At 41.3% G+C, this 15,971-nt stretch overlaps 1 protein-coding gene across 9 annotated transcripts in view; it reads right to left on the bottom strand.

Moving 5' to 3' along the window:
• Nucleotides 1–15,944, bottom strand: part of FAM126B (family with sequence similarity 126 member B) — a 76,334-nt gene extending 60,390 nt beyond the window's left edge. For 3 of the 9 annotated variants that reach the window (XM_032278692.1, XM_032278693.1, XM_032278694.1), the window contains exon 1: nucleotides 15,708–15,857. The gene's annotated coding sequence lies outside the window, so the exon portion shown is untranslated. Of the gene's footprint in view, nucleotides 1–15,707 lie in introns of all 9 variants that reach the window. The other 6 variants (XM_032278698.1, XM_032278688.1, XM_032278697.1 and 3 more) reach the window with 5 other exon arrangements.
• Nucleotides 15,945–15,971: the final 27 nt, after the last annotated feature.

Below are 15,971 nucleotides of genomic sequence, written 5' to 3'. Positions count from 1 at the left end.
ATGAGGACTAACTAGCCCTACAGTGAACACAGATCCAGCACTATCTATTAAATCTTAAAATCTTTTTTTTTTTTTTTTTTTTTTTTTTGAGACAGAGTTTTGTTCTTGTCACCCAGGCTGGAGTACAAATACATGATCTCCGGTCACTGCAACCCCTGCCTCCTGGGTTCAAGCAATTCTCCAGCCTCAGCCTCCCAAGTAGCTGAGATTACAGGCACTCACCACCACACCCAGCTAATTTTTGTATTTTTAGTAGAGATGGGGTTTTACCATGTTGGCCAGGATGGTCTTGAACTCCTGACCTCAGGTGATCTGTAAAATCAAAACCTGGAAGGATCAAACTATTTTCAAATAAATGTAACTGCATGCCAGAGCAGAGCTCAAAAACATTTATAGAAATACAAAACTAGGCCGGGCGCAGTGGCTCACGCCTGTAATCCCAGCACTTTGGGAGGCCGAGGCAGGTGGATCACAAGGTCAAGAGATCGAGACCATCCTGGTCAACATGGTGAAACCCCGTCTCTACTAAAAATACAAAAAATTAGCTGGGCATGGTGGTGTGTGCCTGTAATCCCAGCTACTCAGGAGGCTGAGGCAGGAGAATTGCCTGAACCTGGGAGGTGGAGGTTGCGGTGAGCCGAGATCGCGCCACTGCACTCCAGCCTGGGTAACAAGAGCGAAACTCCGTCTCAGAAAAAAAAAAAAAAAAAAAGAAATACAAAACTATCCCACGTAATGCAAAAGTTTGAAAAGTGCTTGCATACTGGAGCTTTCCATTCTCTCTACTTTTAATATCTAACAGCCATATGAAGAAGCCAGGGCTAGCCTGATGAAGAGACATAGGCCGACCAACAGCCAGCACTATCCAATAAATGTGTGAGTGAAGCCATCTTAAATAACAGTCTCAGTCAAATGACATGAATAATCTCAGGGAAGACCAGAAAAAGAACTGCCCAGATGCCCAAATTACTGACCCATAGAATTATGAGCAAATAAAATAGTTGTCATGTCAAGCTACTAAATTTGGGGGCTATACAATAAAGGGTAACTAGTACATATGTTAAAGAGGAGAGATGAAAAATCATTCATGAATCTACTATAAAAGACATGCAAAAGTGTCCATCACTAGATAATTTTCAAAACAGATCTTATTAGCTGAGTCTCTACCAAGACATTCTGAAGAGACACTAAATTCCAGGAACTAGCAACCAGCTCTTAGTTCAAAATGATGCAGGTTTGTATTAGCATTAGAACACAATGCAGCATTCCTTCCAGTTCCACAGGCTGCAGAGGAGTTAGCCTACTGAAGAAAGTAATGAAAACAATTATTACCAAAAATCATAGCTGTCCATTTATAGGTCCTGGATATCAATACTTTTAAATTATCCATATAATTTTAGTGCTGTCAATTATCTTTGTCTTTTTTTTGGCTATCTGCCTGCTCTAGCTACCTGGGCTTTCTTGAGGTTTCTTGAACATGCCAAACTCACTCTTGCCTAAGGCTTTGTGCTTCTATTCCCTTTGCTGCCCAGCTGCTTACATTGGTTTCCTTCTTCATCCAGTCTCTGTGCTCACTCCAAACAAACAAACAAACAAACAAACAAACAAAAAACACTGGCCAGGCGTGGTGGCTCATGCCTGTAATCCCAGCATTTTGGGAGACCAAGGCTGGTGGATCACAAGGTCAAGAGACAGAGACCATGCTGGCCAACATGGTGAAACCCCGTCTCTACTAAAAATACAAAAATTAGCTGGGTGTGGTGGCGGATACCTGCGCCAGTAACCACAGAGTCCCAGCTACTTGGGAGGCTGAGGCAGGAGAATTGCTTGAATCTGGGAGGCAGAGGTTGCAGCAAGCCAAGACCATGCCACTGCACTCCAGCCTGGCAACAGAATGAGACTCCCTCTAAAAAAAAACCCCAAAACAAAATAAACAAACAAAAAAACACTACTCATCACTGATCACAATCACTCTCTATTCCATGATCTGCTTTACTGTTCTCCACATTTACTTCTTCTTGTCTCCTACTAGAACATAAACTCCATGTAGGAGAATGTCTTCTTATTCACTACTAAATCCACAATCCCTATTTCAGCAGCTAGACAAAGCAGGCAGTCACTAAATGTACAGGGAAGCAAGAAGATTCCTATTCACCTAAGTAGTACTGGGGTCACAGCAGAGTAATGACTTCGAAAAATCCTCTCCTCCATAAAAGCAATAAGACACGGGTAAAAATTGTCAGAATGAACTTTTTCAGAACTCTGGAAATTAGCCAAAAGGTTAAAGCAATCTGGGAAGTGTTTATTGTAGAAAAGTAGCTGAGGCCAGGCGTGGTGGCTCATGCCTGTAATCCTAGTACTTCGAGAAGCCAAGGCAGGCAGATCAAGAGGTCAAGAGATCGAGACCATCCTGGCCAACATGGCAAAACCCTGTCTCTACTAAAAATACAAAAATTAGCCAGAGCATGGTGGCACGCACCTGTAGTCCCAGCCACTCAGGAGGCTGAGGCAGGAGAATCACTTGAACCCAGGAGGCAGAGGTTGCAATGAGCAAAGATTGTACCACTGCAATCCAGCCTGGTGACAAAGCAAAACTCCGTCTCAAAAAAAAAAAGGAAAAAAGAAAAGCAGCTGAATCTCTCAAGAAGCTGAGACTACAGGTATGTACCCACTGTGCCCAGCCTTCAAGGAGTTTTAACTTGCCCTATTCCCATTCCACCTCCCCAGCTCCACAGTAGCCTTTAAACAAACAGCCCACAATCACACAAACAGCCTGACTGGCAGTCACTGAAGGTAATAGAATGGTCTGCAATGCCTTCAAAGCCTCATTCCTGGAAAACTAATTATTTGACCTGTCTGGTAGCTTCCAGCAGACCCTGATATGGTTTGGCTGTGTCCCCATCCAACTCTCATCTTGAATTGTTAACTCCCACAATTTCTACATGTCATGGAAGGAACCTGGTGGGAGGTGATTAAATTATGGGGGCAGATCATTCCTGCATTGTACTTGTGATAGTGAATGAGTCTCATGAAATCAGATGGTTTTAAAAACAGGGAGTTTCCCTCCATAAGCTCTCCCTTTGCCTGCTACCATCCATGTAAAATGTGACTTGCTCCTCTTTGCTTTCTGCCATGATTGTGAGGCCTCCCCAGCCACATGAAACTGTAAATCCATTAAACTTATTTTTCTTCCCAGTCTTGGGTATGTCTTTATCAGCAGCACGAAAATGGACTAATACAGACCTCATTTGCAAGGATGTCTTTAATTTGACTTGAAGATCAACCAGTGCAAATAGTCTTTTCCCTAAGGGCATTTGTCCAAAACAGGAGCAGTTATTTAATATCCTCACTGCCTGAGGCAGTGGAGACAGGGCAAACAACAGGCCAACCAAAAAGCCTAAAAAGAAAAGCTGGGATTCAGGCACAATGGCTAATCCTGTAATCCCAGCACTTTGGGAGGCCAAGGCAGGCAGATCACTTGAGATTGGGAGTTCAAGACCAGCCTGGCCAACGTGATGGTGAAACCATGCCTCTACTAAAAAGACAAAAATTAGCTGGGCATGGTGGCACACACCTGTAGTCCCAGCTACTCAGGAGGCTGAGGCAGAAGAATTGCTTGGACCTGGAAGGGGAGGTTGCAGTGAGCTGAGATCACACCACTGCCCTCCAGCCTGGGCAGAGTCAGACCCTATCTCAAAAACAAACAAACAACCCAGAAAAGCAAAGCTGGGAAATGAGATGTCCATAAAGGACTTTGAAAATCTCCAACAAATTCCTGAAGGTCATATTCATGCACAGGGATGTATATGTAGAGTTATATATACACATATATATACACACACACACACACATATTCTCAGGAAAAATCTAAGAAGCCCTTAAAATCTCCTTAGGGGCTAACCTGAGGCCCTGCACACAACTCATTACTGGAGAATTAATGGCATCTTTTGCAACTCTACTGGGAGAGGATTCTTGCAGCTTGAACCTGGTTTCTTCCAGACTTCATTCCACATGCATTTTGCTTTGCTAATTTTGCCTTGTATCATCTCATTGTAATAAACCATAACTGTGAATATAATAACTTGAGTCCTGAGAGTCAATCTTGGAAACCATAAAACGTGGGAATGATCTTGAGGGACCCTCAACAAAGCTCCTAAGCCCTTTTGACATAAACCTAGTAAATGGGCCGGGCTCTGTGGCTCATGCCTGTAATCCCAGCTCTTAGGGAGGCAGAGGTAGGAGGATAGCTTGAGCCCAGGAGTTCAAGACCTGCCTGGGCAATATAGCAAGACCCCGTTCTCCACAGAAAAGAAAAAAACAAAAAGACCAAAAAAAAAAAAAAAAAAAAACCCTAGTAAATGAAGATAACCTCCTAGCTTCCTGCTAGGTAGGACAAGAAGTTCCAGGCTTACCTTGCACAAATCCTGCCCTAGGCCTAGAACCAGACATTTCGCCAAGGAACCCCGTTCAGTAGGAAATAATATTTTAAAGACTATACTCTGGGTGCTAAAGTTTGGGCATGTCTTAAATACAATTTACTCCCATTTAGTGATGTGGGGGTGAAGAGAGGAAAGGATCCATTCCTTGTATTTCAAGTAAAAGAATTTTTTCCCCCATAAAAAGTAGTATCCAACTCTGAAGAACCTAAAACAGATTGGATATACAACCTGATTAGATATGCAGGCACAAAATTAAAGTAGAAAAATAAATTCCAAGAAAATATGTTGAATTTTTTAATTTTAATTTTCAGAGATGAGTTCTTGCTATGTTGCCCAGGCTAGTCTTAAACCCCTGGCATCAAGCAATCCTCCTGACTTGGCCTCTCAAAGTGCTGGGATTATAGGCATGAGCCACTGCATCTGGCCTATGTTGAATTTTAGAATAAACCTTTCAAATCCTGAATAAACACATGTTTAAAGCAGTTGGTATTCAAAGAGTCGAGTCAAGAAATGCAGGGTCTGGATTTGGTGGCATTTTTAACCTCTAAAAGAATTCCTGGCCGGGTGTGGTGGCTCATGCCTGTAATCCAAGCACTTTGGGAGGCTGAGGCAGGCAAATCACCTGAGATTAGGAGTTCACCAGCCTGCCCAACATGGAGAAGCCTCATCCCTACTAAAAACACAAAATTAGCCAGGTGTGGTGGCACACGCCTATAATCCCAGCTACTCAGGAGGCTGAGGTAGGAGTATCGCTTGAACCCCAGAGACGGAGTTCGCAGTGAGCCAAGATTGTGCCATTGCACTCCAGCCCGGGCAATAACAGCGAAACTCTGTCTCAAAAAAAGAAAAAAAAAAAAAGAATTCCTTACTTACAAGCTCTTCTTAAAGGCAAAAATATTAGAAATATTGGCATCTTTTTTTCTTTTGTATTTTTCCCCAATTTTTTTTTATTGTAGTAAAACACACTTAACAAAGAATTTACCATCTTAACCATTTTTAAGTGTGCATTTCAGTAGTATTAAATGCATTCATAATGTTGTGCAACCATCACCATACTCTTTTCATCTTGTAAACTAAAACTCTAGGTTAGGTATAGGAAGATCATACCTGTAATCCCAGCACTTTAGGAGGCCAAGGAAGGCAGATCATTTGAGCCTAGGACTTTGAGACCAACCTGGGCAACATGGCAAAACCCTGTCTCTATAAAAAACACAAAAAATTAGCTGGACATGGTAGTGCCCATCTGTAACTCCAGCTACTCCAGGGACTGAGGTGAGAGGATCACTTGAGCCCAGAGTTTGAGGTTACAGTAAGCTATGATCATGCCACTGCACCCCAGTATGGGTGACAGAGTGAAACCCTCTCTCTAAAAATATAAACGCAAAATTAAAAATGAAGGACAAGTTATCATAGCTTAGCCAGCCACCACCACTTAGAAGGAAGCACAGTGCTGTGAGCAGTGGCTTATGCCTGTAATCTTAGCTACTCAGGTGGCTGATGTGGGTGGATCACTTGAAGCCAGTAGTTCAAGACCAGATTGGGCAACATAGAAAGACCCTATCTCTAAAATAAAAATAAAATAAAATAAAAAAGAAGCACAGTGCATGGTGGAACTCTTTAAATTCTGGAAATAACATAAACCATATTTTAGTGTGCTGTTCTGCCCACTTCCTGAATAATTCATTAAGCTGCCAGTTTTAAATGGGGCCTAGGACATAAGAAAGTAAAAGGTCAAGATACTCTGCCATTTGGGCCTTAAGATCCAGCAAATTCAGTGTATTCAAAGTGTCTGTGGTAGAAGTAGCTGTATAAAGCTACCAGTAGGCCCTGATAGGAGAATCACAACACACAGCACTAGGCACAAAAGTCCAACTAAAGCAGGACTTCTTCACCTTGGCACTATTGGTATTTTAGTCACCCTTGACATTGTGAGAGGCTGTCTTTTACATGATAGGATGTTTAGCAGCATCCCTGGCCTCTTCCTACTAGATGCCAATAGCACTCCCATGAATTATGACCAACAAAATGTCTGTAAACATTGTCAAGTGTCCCTTGGGGAGCAAAACTGCCCCTGGATAAGAACTACTGTTCTGAAGAGAGCTATGCTCTCTCTGCAGATGACTGCTCTCCTTTTGAGAAACGGCTCCTTGCTTGGCCTTTGAGCCCCAGCAGAGACTGATCATGTGACTTGACATACTCTCAAAAACTGAGTGTTCTGATCCACCAAGCCATAAAGCTATATGTGCTGGGGGGCATTCCATCATTAAGTGGAAGTGATATTGTGTGTCAGATATTAGTTTTTCCTGTCCTTCAGGGAACATGGGAGGACTATATTTCTCTATCCTCTTTAAGTCAAATGTGACCTTACGACTTTCTTTGACCAAAGAACAGAAATTATTTCTGTAGAAACATTTATGTGCCAGTATGCAATTCTCCAGCCTGTTCTTCTCTTGTCACTATGATAATGGAAGCAGAGATAAATATAGATATGCAATGCTGACCCATCAAATGAAGAACAGCTGTCTGGAATCACCCAACTTGCAACAGACTTTACATGAGAATAAATATATCTCTCTTTTTAAAATTTCAAGCCATTATTTGAAGGTTGGTTGCTACCTCTACATAACCACCTAATCTTGGCTACAATGCTTATAATATGAGGTTAGAGCAGGCTCCAAAAGCACAAGTAAGCTAAAGGAACAAATGGCTCAGACATCCACGACACTTACTTCTACTAATCAACTGTTCCTTAATCTATGGCCTTGTAGAGTTCCCTAAGATCAAATGAAAGCAGAAAAAAAAAAAATACAAAAAACACTTAGGCCTGGTTTACACGTGGTTGCATACAATATGCTGGCATTAACTTTACAGAGAAAGTGGCCCTACAGGACAGGAGAAAGGGAACTCCCAGCAAGCAGAGCTTCAAACAGTATCTCGTTGTTCACTATACCTGAAGAGACCAAAGGTATGGATCTATTGGTTTGGCTAAATGGCTTTTGTCGTCAATATTTGCTCAACAGGTTCATGAACAAAATGGTCTTGTTAGCAGGAATAGAAATTATACCCTGGCCCAACACAGACTTCTCCTCACCAACACTGATCTACAATTCCATGATATGCCAGGCTGCCTCACACCTCACACATTTTCTTATGCTACACTCCTCTCTGGAATGCCTTTCAACTACCCTCTATCATAACTATCCTCCCCTTCTTCCAACACTGAGACCAACAGTTGCCTCCTCTATAAGGCCCTTTCACAGTATACAACCCTGCATCAATTCAAAGCCCTCTCCTTCCTCTTCACTCAAAAGTTCTCAACATAGGGTCCACATTTCCCCAGGGATCTATAATAAAAGTAATAAACTTTGATAAGAAGAAAATTGTATCACTCATTTTACCAAACTCTAACTAAAATTTACAATTTCATTAGATTGTGAGTGTAGGCAAAACGATAAAACAAACAACCATAATATTTTTGTGATTTGGTCACCAATAGAAATCACAGGTATTAGGCCAGGCGCGGTAGCTCATGCCTGTAATCCCAGCACTTTGGGAGGCCAAGGCAGGTGGATCACTTGAGGTCAGGAGACCAGCCTGGCCAACATGGTGACACCCCATCTCTACTAAAAATACAAAATTAGCCAGGCATCACGGTGCACGCCTGTAGTCCCAGCTACCTGGGAGGTGAAGCATGGGGATCACTTGAACCTGGGAGGCGGAGGCTGCAGTAAGCCCAGATCACACCACTGCACTCCAGCCTGGGCAACAGAGCCAGACTCCATCAAGAAAGAAAGAGAGGAAAGAAAAAGAAAGAAACAAGAAGGAAGGAAGGAAGGAAGGAAGGAAGGAAGGAAGGAAGGAAGGAAGGAAGGAAATCATAGGAATTTTCATATCAAATTATATACATTTGTTGTTTATCACTATGTCATAACATTTTCTCTGGTCAGAGAGCTTCTGTTCTACCCTGGATGAAAATGTTTCCAATCTCATCTGCCCAGATATTTGGCTAAACATTTTTCTAGGTGTTTCCATTATGAGATTAACATCTAAATCTATAGTCTGAGTAAAGCAGATTGCCCTCCGTAATGGCAATGGTGGATGTCATTTCATCAGTGGAAAGTGTGAATAGAACAAAAAGGCTAAGCCTCCTGCAAGTAAGAGAGAGTTGGTTCCTCCTGCTTAAGGACATTGGCTTTCTTTTTTTCTTTTTCTTTTTTTTCCTCTGCTTTAGGCTTTGTTTTACTGCAAGAGGGACATTGGCTTTCTCCTGTCTTTAAACTCAAACTGAAACAACAGCTCTTCAGTGTCTCAAGCCTGAGTGAGTGCTACTGTGTTATCTCTGGTTCTCAGGTCTTTGGACTGTGTCTGACTGGAACTATACTGTCAGGTCTCCTGATTCTCCAGCTTGCCAAATACCCTGCAGATCTTGGGACTTAGCCTCCTAAATTGTGTAAGCAAATTCCTATAATAAACCTTATAATAAAACACACACACACACAGACACACATATACACACACACACCCTTATTGGTTCTGTTTCTCTGGAAAACCATGATGAAGATAGTTCCTGACTTGTTCGGAATGACCTAAGGATATATGCAGAATTCATCTCTTTTATCTCTCAAAACAAGAATCCAAGTTATAGATGGGAATGCCTGGCCCTGGTATAAGGCATTCCATTACCATGCCTTCTTTAGTAGAACAGGGCACATAAGAAAGACTGGTGGCTAGGCAGATACCCAAACAGAGAGCAAACATCAATCTCTCTTCTTTATGACAGAGAGTGACTCTTTCAGGACCTCCTTATCTTGGCCTTCAGGCAAAAAAAAAAAAAAAAACCCTTTCTTTTCCCCTCAAGGAGCAGGGAATCGTTTATTTCTTTCTGTTAATACTGTCCTTCCAAAGAAGTCCTCTCCTCTTCTCCCTCTTAAACCTCATAAATTGATGGGGTGGGCAGAATCATAATGGTAATTAGTCACAACAGCCCATAATACTCAATACCTTCTGTTCTCAGAAACCTGTGTGCAGATTGAAGAAACCTCTTATTGGGCGGGTGTGGTGGCTCACACCTGTAATCCCAGCACTTTGGGAAGCTGAGGCGGGTGGATCACCTGAGGTCAGGAGTTCAAGACCAGCCTGGCCAACATGGTGAAACCCTGTCTCTACTAAAAATAAAAAAATTGGCCAGGTATAGTGGCACATGCCTGTAATCCCAGCTACTTGGGAGGCTGAGGCAGGAGAACTGCTTGAACACGGGAGGCGGAAGTTGCAGTGAGCCAAGATCACACCACCACACTCCAGCCTGGGCGACAAGAGCAAAAACTCCATCTCAAAAAAAAAACATGGGGGTGGGGAGGAGGGTAGTCTTCTTATTAAACCTTAACTTTTCTGGGGCAGGGAGTATGTCTCACTTGCATTTGCATTTCCAGTTCTTAATAGGACCTACTACATAGTTAGCACTTAATCCCTATCTATTGAATGATGAACTTAACAGCACTGCTAAGCAGTCAGCAGCAGATACAGTATAGAAGACAAGCAGCAAGTATGGCAAAGATTACTAGTTGCCATCCAACACAGATCCTCACTCCACCCCCACTGATCTAGTCTGTATGCTCAGTTCAAAGCCATTTCCGAACCTTACGTGTAGCTAGGGATAGCCAAATGACTATGTTTCTGTCAATGAGATCAGAGGAAGAATTGTGTCGGAAGTTCTGGACAATTTTTTTTTTAAAGATGAGGGGTACAGCTCTTTTGTCTGTGCCTTTCTTCCTCTTTTCTTCTGCCTACAACATAAATGTGATGGCTGGAGATCCAGCAACCATTAGGTGATCTTGAAAATAGACGACACATACAAGGATGGCAAAAGAAAAAGACAGAAGCAGCCTGTGCCCTTGACAACTCCACAGAGTTGCCATATAGGCCCTAGATTGCCTACCTTTGAATTTTTACACCAGATAAATTAACTACTTTAAGCAATGGTTATTTCTTATCTCTGTTCCCAATAGCCAAACACAATTTCTAACTGATAAGGCAAAAAAGAGACTCCAGCAACAAATCTGTATTCTAAAACAACAACAGCCGTCTCAGCTATGCCTCAATTTAATGCTGATAAAAGATAAGATATTTCTACTGATATGGGAGGGGTAGAATAGGAAGCAAGACTGAACAAAGAGATTCTACTCTTTGAGGACACAACATATAGTTCAGCTGGATGGATGTTTAGAGTACTTTAGTACACTGACAAATTTTATACTACAGTACTATAATTTTTTGCCAACAGTTGGTATATTCTAAAAAGACAATGTGGCTTACAAAACTGTGACTAGAAAGACCAAATTACATGAAAATAATGGGTTAAGAAAAACAAACTTTTTATCAAAAAAAAGAGAAACAATTTAATGGAAGATGTTAAACTAGCTGTTTAAAACTTGTTCAAATATATATATACACATATTATTTGATATATATGCATATATGTATACATATATATTATACACATATGTGTATACACACACATACACATGTATATGGAAAGGAATTTAAGGAGGTTATTGACAAGTCTTAGTAGCTAACAAAAGTCTCTATTAATTAAGAATCAGGGAGACTGTTTTCACAAGATAGTGCTGAAGGAGCCGAAGCCAAAGCAAAGGCTTTGAAGGCCAAGAAGGCAGTGCTGAAAGGCATCCACAGCCACATACCCAAAAAAACAAGATCTGCAAGTCACCCACTCCTGGTGGCCCAAGGCACTGCAGCCCCAGAGGCAGCCCAAATATCCTTGTAAGATAGCAGGATACAAGGAGAAAGAAGCTTGTCCACTGTGTCATCAACTTCCTCCTGACCACTGAGTCTGCCATGAGGAAAACAGAAGACAACAACATACTTGTGTTCATTGTGGATGTTAAAGCCAACAAGCACCAGGTCAAATAGGCTGTAAAGACGCTCCATAACATTGATGAGGCCAAGGTCAAGACCCTGATCAGACCTGATGAAGCGATGAAGGCCTATGTTCGACTGGCTCTTGATTATGATGCTTTGAAGGTTGCCAACAAAATTGGAATCATCTAAACTGAGTCCACCTGGCTAATTCTAAATATATATATTAATACCTTTTCACCAGAAAAAGAAAGACTCAAGCACTATCAATAGTTAAGTAACCATAATGACAAAGGTGATAGATAAATTTTTTCTAACACATTTCATGCCTTACAATAGGACAAAATAGATATTCTGTAACCCATGCTTTGCCATTCAATAAACTGCGGCCACTTACCATATTTTATGACTACTTTTTTGGCAGTTATATTTCAAACCTAGAAAGTACTATAATTCTATAAATATCAAAGTCACACCTCTTAATATACTACATTATTGAGTTTTTATGCTTTTCTCTAAAATTAAAGTCTACTCATTTACTTTTTCTCAGACTTGTCTCCATGGCACCAGACACCCAAACAGAAAGCCTAGAATTCACAAACATGAACTACAAGTTTCTAAAATGGACCCAAGTTAAGGTAAACACATTTGCAACACCAACTTTTAGTATATATTATTGAGTGAATGTTTATGCAAAGATTAATGCGTATATCCATCATATAGCATTATCAGAAAAGGACCCTGGACTACTCCAACTCTTATTTTTCAATTTTAGTTTAATTCTCGAACTAGATAGCTTTCAGGGACAGTAAGAGAATAGGACATGAATGTCTATACAAATTAGCACAGGTCTGAATCATGAAAGAAATTAGTTTGATTTATGGAAAACAGCTAAGTACCAACTAAGAACTAATCCAAACCAAAACATTCAGCACAATTTTCATTTCTGTCAACTTCAGCTCCTGACTAGAAAAGCTACCCTAGCTATGACAGGCCAGGCACAGTGGCTCATGCCTGTAATCCCAGCATTTTGGGAGGCCAGGGTAGGCAGATCACCTGAGGTCAGGAGTTCGAGATCAACCTGACCAACAGGGAGAAACCCTGTCTCTACTAAAAAAATACAAAATTAGTTGGGCGTGGTGGCACATGCCTGTAACCCCAGCTACTTGGGAGGCTGAGGCAGGAGAATCACTTGAACCTGGGAGGAAGAGGTTGCAGTAAGCCAAGATTGCACCATTGCTCGCCAGCCTGGGCAACAGGAGTGAAACTCCAGGAAAAAAAAAAAAAAAGACATTTAATGTCATTTATCATGACATTTAGTAGAGTTGGCAGTCCTTTCTCTAAAGCTAAAACTACTGTTTCTGCCTTATACCCCAAGTGCCAAAGCCTTGAATTAGATCAATGACTCTGAAATGGAAGCCAGTGGTGAACCAAATAATCAAGGTAATTTGTTTCCAAAATATATCCACCCCTTTCACACTCCCCCACTCCATAAGATTCTGACGGGAAGTGGAGATGATATAAGTGATATGTTCATGCCTTTTTAAAAACTCCTAGATTGTTTTGAGGTATCTATTTCTAACTTCATGAAGAATTAGGTCCAAACTTTTTTAAAGCACTTTATCAATCACAGGCTTAAGGAGCAGAGCCACAAAGTGACAAGGGCTCAGCAGAAGGCTGGGAAGGTAAGGAGCTGTACTTAGAACAAATGTAACCAACTTTCAAAGCTTTCTGTACTGGCTCCCTCCAGAATCCACTGCATTTTAGTCGGTGACAAATGTTCAATTCAACATCCCAAGAAAAGCACACAGTCTACTAGCCAGATAAAAATGTAAAAAGAAGCAATTCTGGAAATAAAATAATAATAAGAAGAAGAAGCCACAGACGATGACAGACAAAAAAATCTTCTGTTCTGGCTTTAAAAGAACAGTAAATAAGGATCTCTGAGGGGAAAAAAAAAGAACAATAACAAAGTACTGTTGTGGTAACTAGTTTCAAAACTTCTGCCCATATTTTATCATTTTAATTTTTTTATGATGTAGCATTGGTTTTTCTATAAGGCTCAGTAGAGGTAAAAATCTCAATCGTTCTAGAACTTAACATACTACATGATGTCAAAATAATGTATTACAAATAAACTTAAATCTGAATCACATGTCAAGATAGTTTAAGGGCTGGGCTAAAAAACACATTTTCAAGGTCTATTTTAGGGCAAACAATTAAACTCCTTTACAATCATTGTTTCAAAATCCTTATAAACAGCTCCAATACCAAAATGTTTCATAAGAGAGAACTTCTATTATGTATAAGTTATCATCCAACCACTACTATATGCTAATTTGGACTAGTGTTTCTTTAACTACTTGGTAATTTCCTACTCATGCTCAACTTACTGCATTCTACAATGACACCTACTGGCCATTCAAAATCAGCCGTTAGTTCTCTAAGACAGCTCTAGTAGGCTGGTTACATAAGAAGAAACACAGAAACACACACACACACACACACACACACACACACACACACACACGCCCATGCACAAAAGCAAAGATTTGTTAACTGGTACTCAAAACACTACAGAATTGCACCTAAAATAGAGCCAGAAATTTTGTGACTGAGACTGCATTATTCTTGGAAAATGAGAAAAGACAGAGAACAAAACACAAAACATCAATTTAAAATTTTTATCTAAAGCATTGACAAATATCTCAATACTAGGAACATCTCTAACAAACAAACTTTAATGATATACCTCTTTTCCAACTAAAATTTTGAGAAAAAAATCAGATTTTGATTTAGATTTATATATAGGAATATAAATTATCACTAACAGAAAACAGTCACATCTTATAAAGTTTTTCTGACATGCAGTACCGAAATAAGCTTAGGAAAAATTGTAGAGCTGCTGATACTACATTATACTTTATTTCTTAAGCTAAAGGCAGTATTTCAAACACCTTACGTTTTAGCAATTTATAACGCTTATTTTAAAATTACTTTCCAGTGATTCTCTGACAATTGTTTTTCCATGAGCTATAAAATCAAGTTTTTATGTCGTTTGCCCTTCTATAACACACACCGAATAGAACTCCTATTTTAATTACACATTCTACTGTGGAAACAATTAATTATAAAACTTAAAAAAAATAAGATAATTTAGTTCATTACAAATATATGTTGCCTCTGTCCGAGAGGTTCAGAGTCTACTTTTTAAACCTAATAAAGAATTGATAACTAGCTTCAGACTTGCTTACAGAACAAACTACTTAAAAGTTGACTTTTTTCGGCCGGGTGAGGTGACTTATGCCTGTAATCCCAGTACTTCGAGAGGCCAAGGCGGGCCGATCAGCTGAAGTCGGGAGTTTGACACCAGCCTAAACAACATGGAGAAACTCCGTCTCTACCAAAAATACAAAATTAGCGGGGCGTGGTGGCACATGCCTGTAATCCCAGGTACTTGGGAGGCTGAGGGAGGAGAATTGCTTGAACCCAGGATGTGGAGTTTGCAGTGAGCAGAGATTGCGCCATTGTACCCCAGCCTGGGCAACAAGAGCAAAACTCCGTCTCACAAAAAAAAAAAAAAAGTTGACGTTCTTCCCCAAATTCAGAGCATCACTTTATTTGCACAGTCCCTAACTTCCACAAAAGGGGGGGGGGGGGGCGAGGGGGGGTAGGATCCATCAATTAATTTTCTAGTCATTTTCCAACTTGCCCTTAGCTCCTCGTGTAGATTTTTTAAGGATTTACACTTTCCTGAAGATTTTTTTTTAAATGTTGTCAGCCATGTCCCTCAAAACAAATAAATTCACGAACTACAAAACATGAACCTGGCCACATTCACCGCCAACTAGTATCTGTCAAGTCAAGTCCATATTTGGGATAAGCTCTTCGTGACTACTCTATCTTCCATGCTACCACCCTTCGCCTACAGAACCAGTCAAGGTAAAAGGCACTCGAGCCAACAAAAAAAGTGTTCTAACACATTAATAGGTTGCAAGACCTCCTCTTTTAGGAGGGACAACCTAGCTGTTTGGGTAAATAACAGCCAAGGATTATATAATGTACAGCTATAATGAGTTTTCAGGATCTGACCACCAGTAAATATTTTTCTTCTCCGCTCCCCCTCCCTACCAATAGGAAATGGCCCTAAGAAGCAATCACTGAGATTTCTCTTAGCTGTCTGCAGTGCCGTGTCCTTTTCTCGCCTGGGGCTTTGTGCAAGGAATCCCTTCAGCCCTCGCCACACTGCCTTGCTCCCGCCTCTCTCCTCTTTCTCTGCCAGCGCCACCGCAGCCCCCACGCCCTAGGTGGGCCCCCCACGTCGCCCCACAGGGCTCGGGTTCCACCCGCCTCGGCTGCCGCCTTCTCCTCCTCAAGACCCTCCCAAGATGCTACCTGGTTGACAAGAGGTTCCGGGACCACCGACACTCTGGCTACCGCCTTTCTAGACCACCCTCGCCAGCTCCCTTCTGTAGCTTCCGCGGCCGAAAGAAAAGAAAAACCCTCTTCATCTAGCGCTTTGCGTCCCCCAAAGACAGCACCGCCGCCTACCTGTCACCCTGCTGTCTCCGGCTTCCTACCGCCACCGCCTCCCGCAGCAGCCTGCCAACTGCAGCGCAACAAACAGCCCTCTCATTGGGTGAGAACACGCGCTCAACA

The sequence above is a fragment of the Sapajus apella genome, unplaced genomic scaffold (assembly GCF_009761245.1).
Source record: "Sapajus apella isolate SASKATOON/1434 unplaced genomic scaffold, GSC_monkey_1.0 scaffold10, whole genome shotgun sequence".
Lineage (NCBI taxonomy): Eukaryota > Metazoa > Chordata > Mammalia > Primates > Cebidae > Sapajus > Sapajus apella.
Note: the sequence above shows the minus strand (reverse complement) of the source record. Positions and strands in the feature narration are given on the sequence as shown.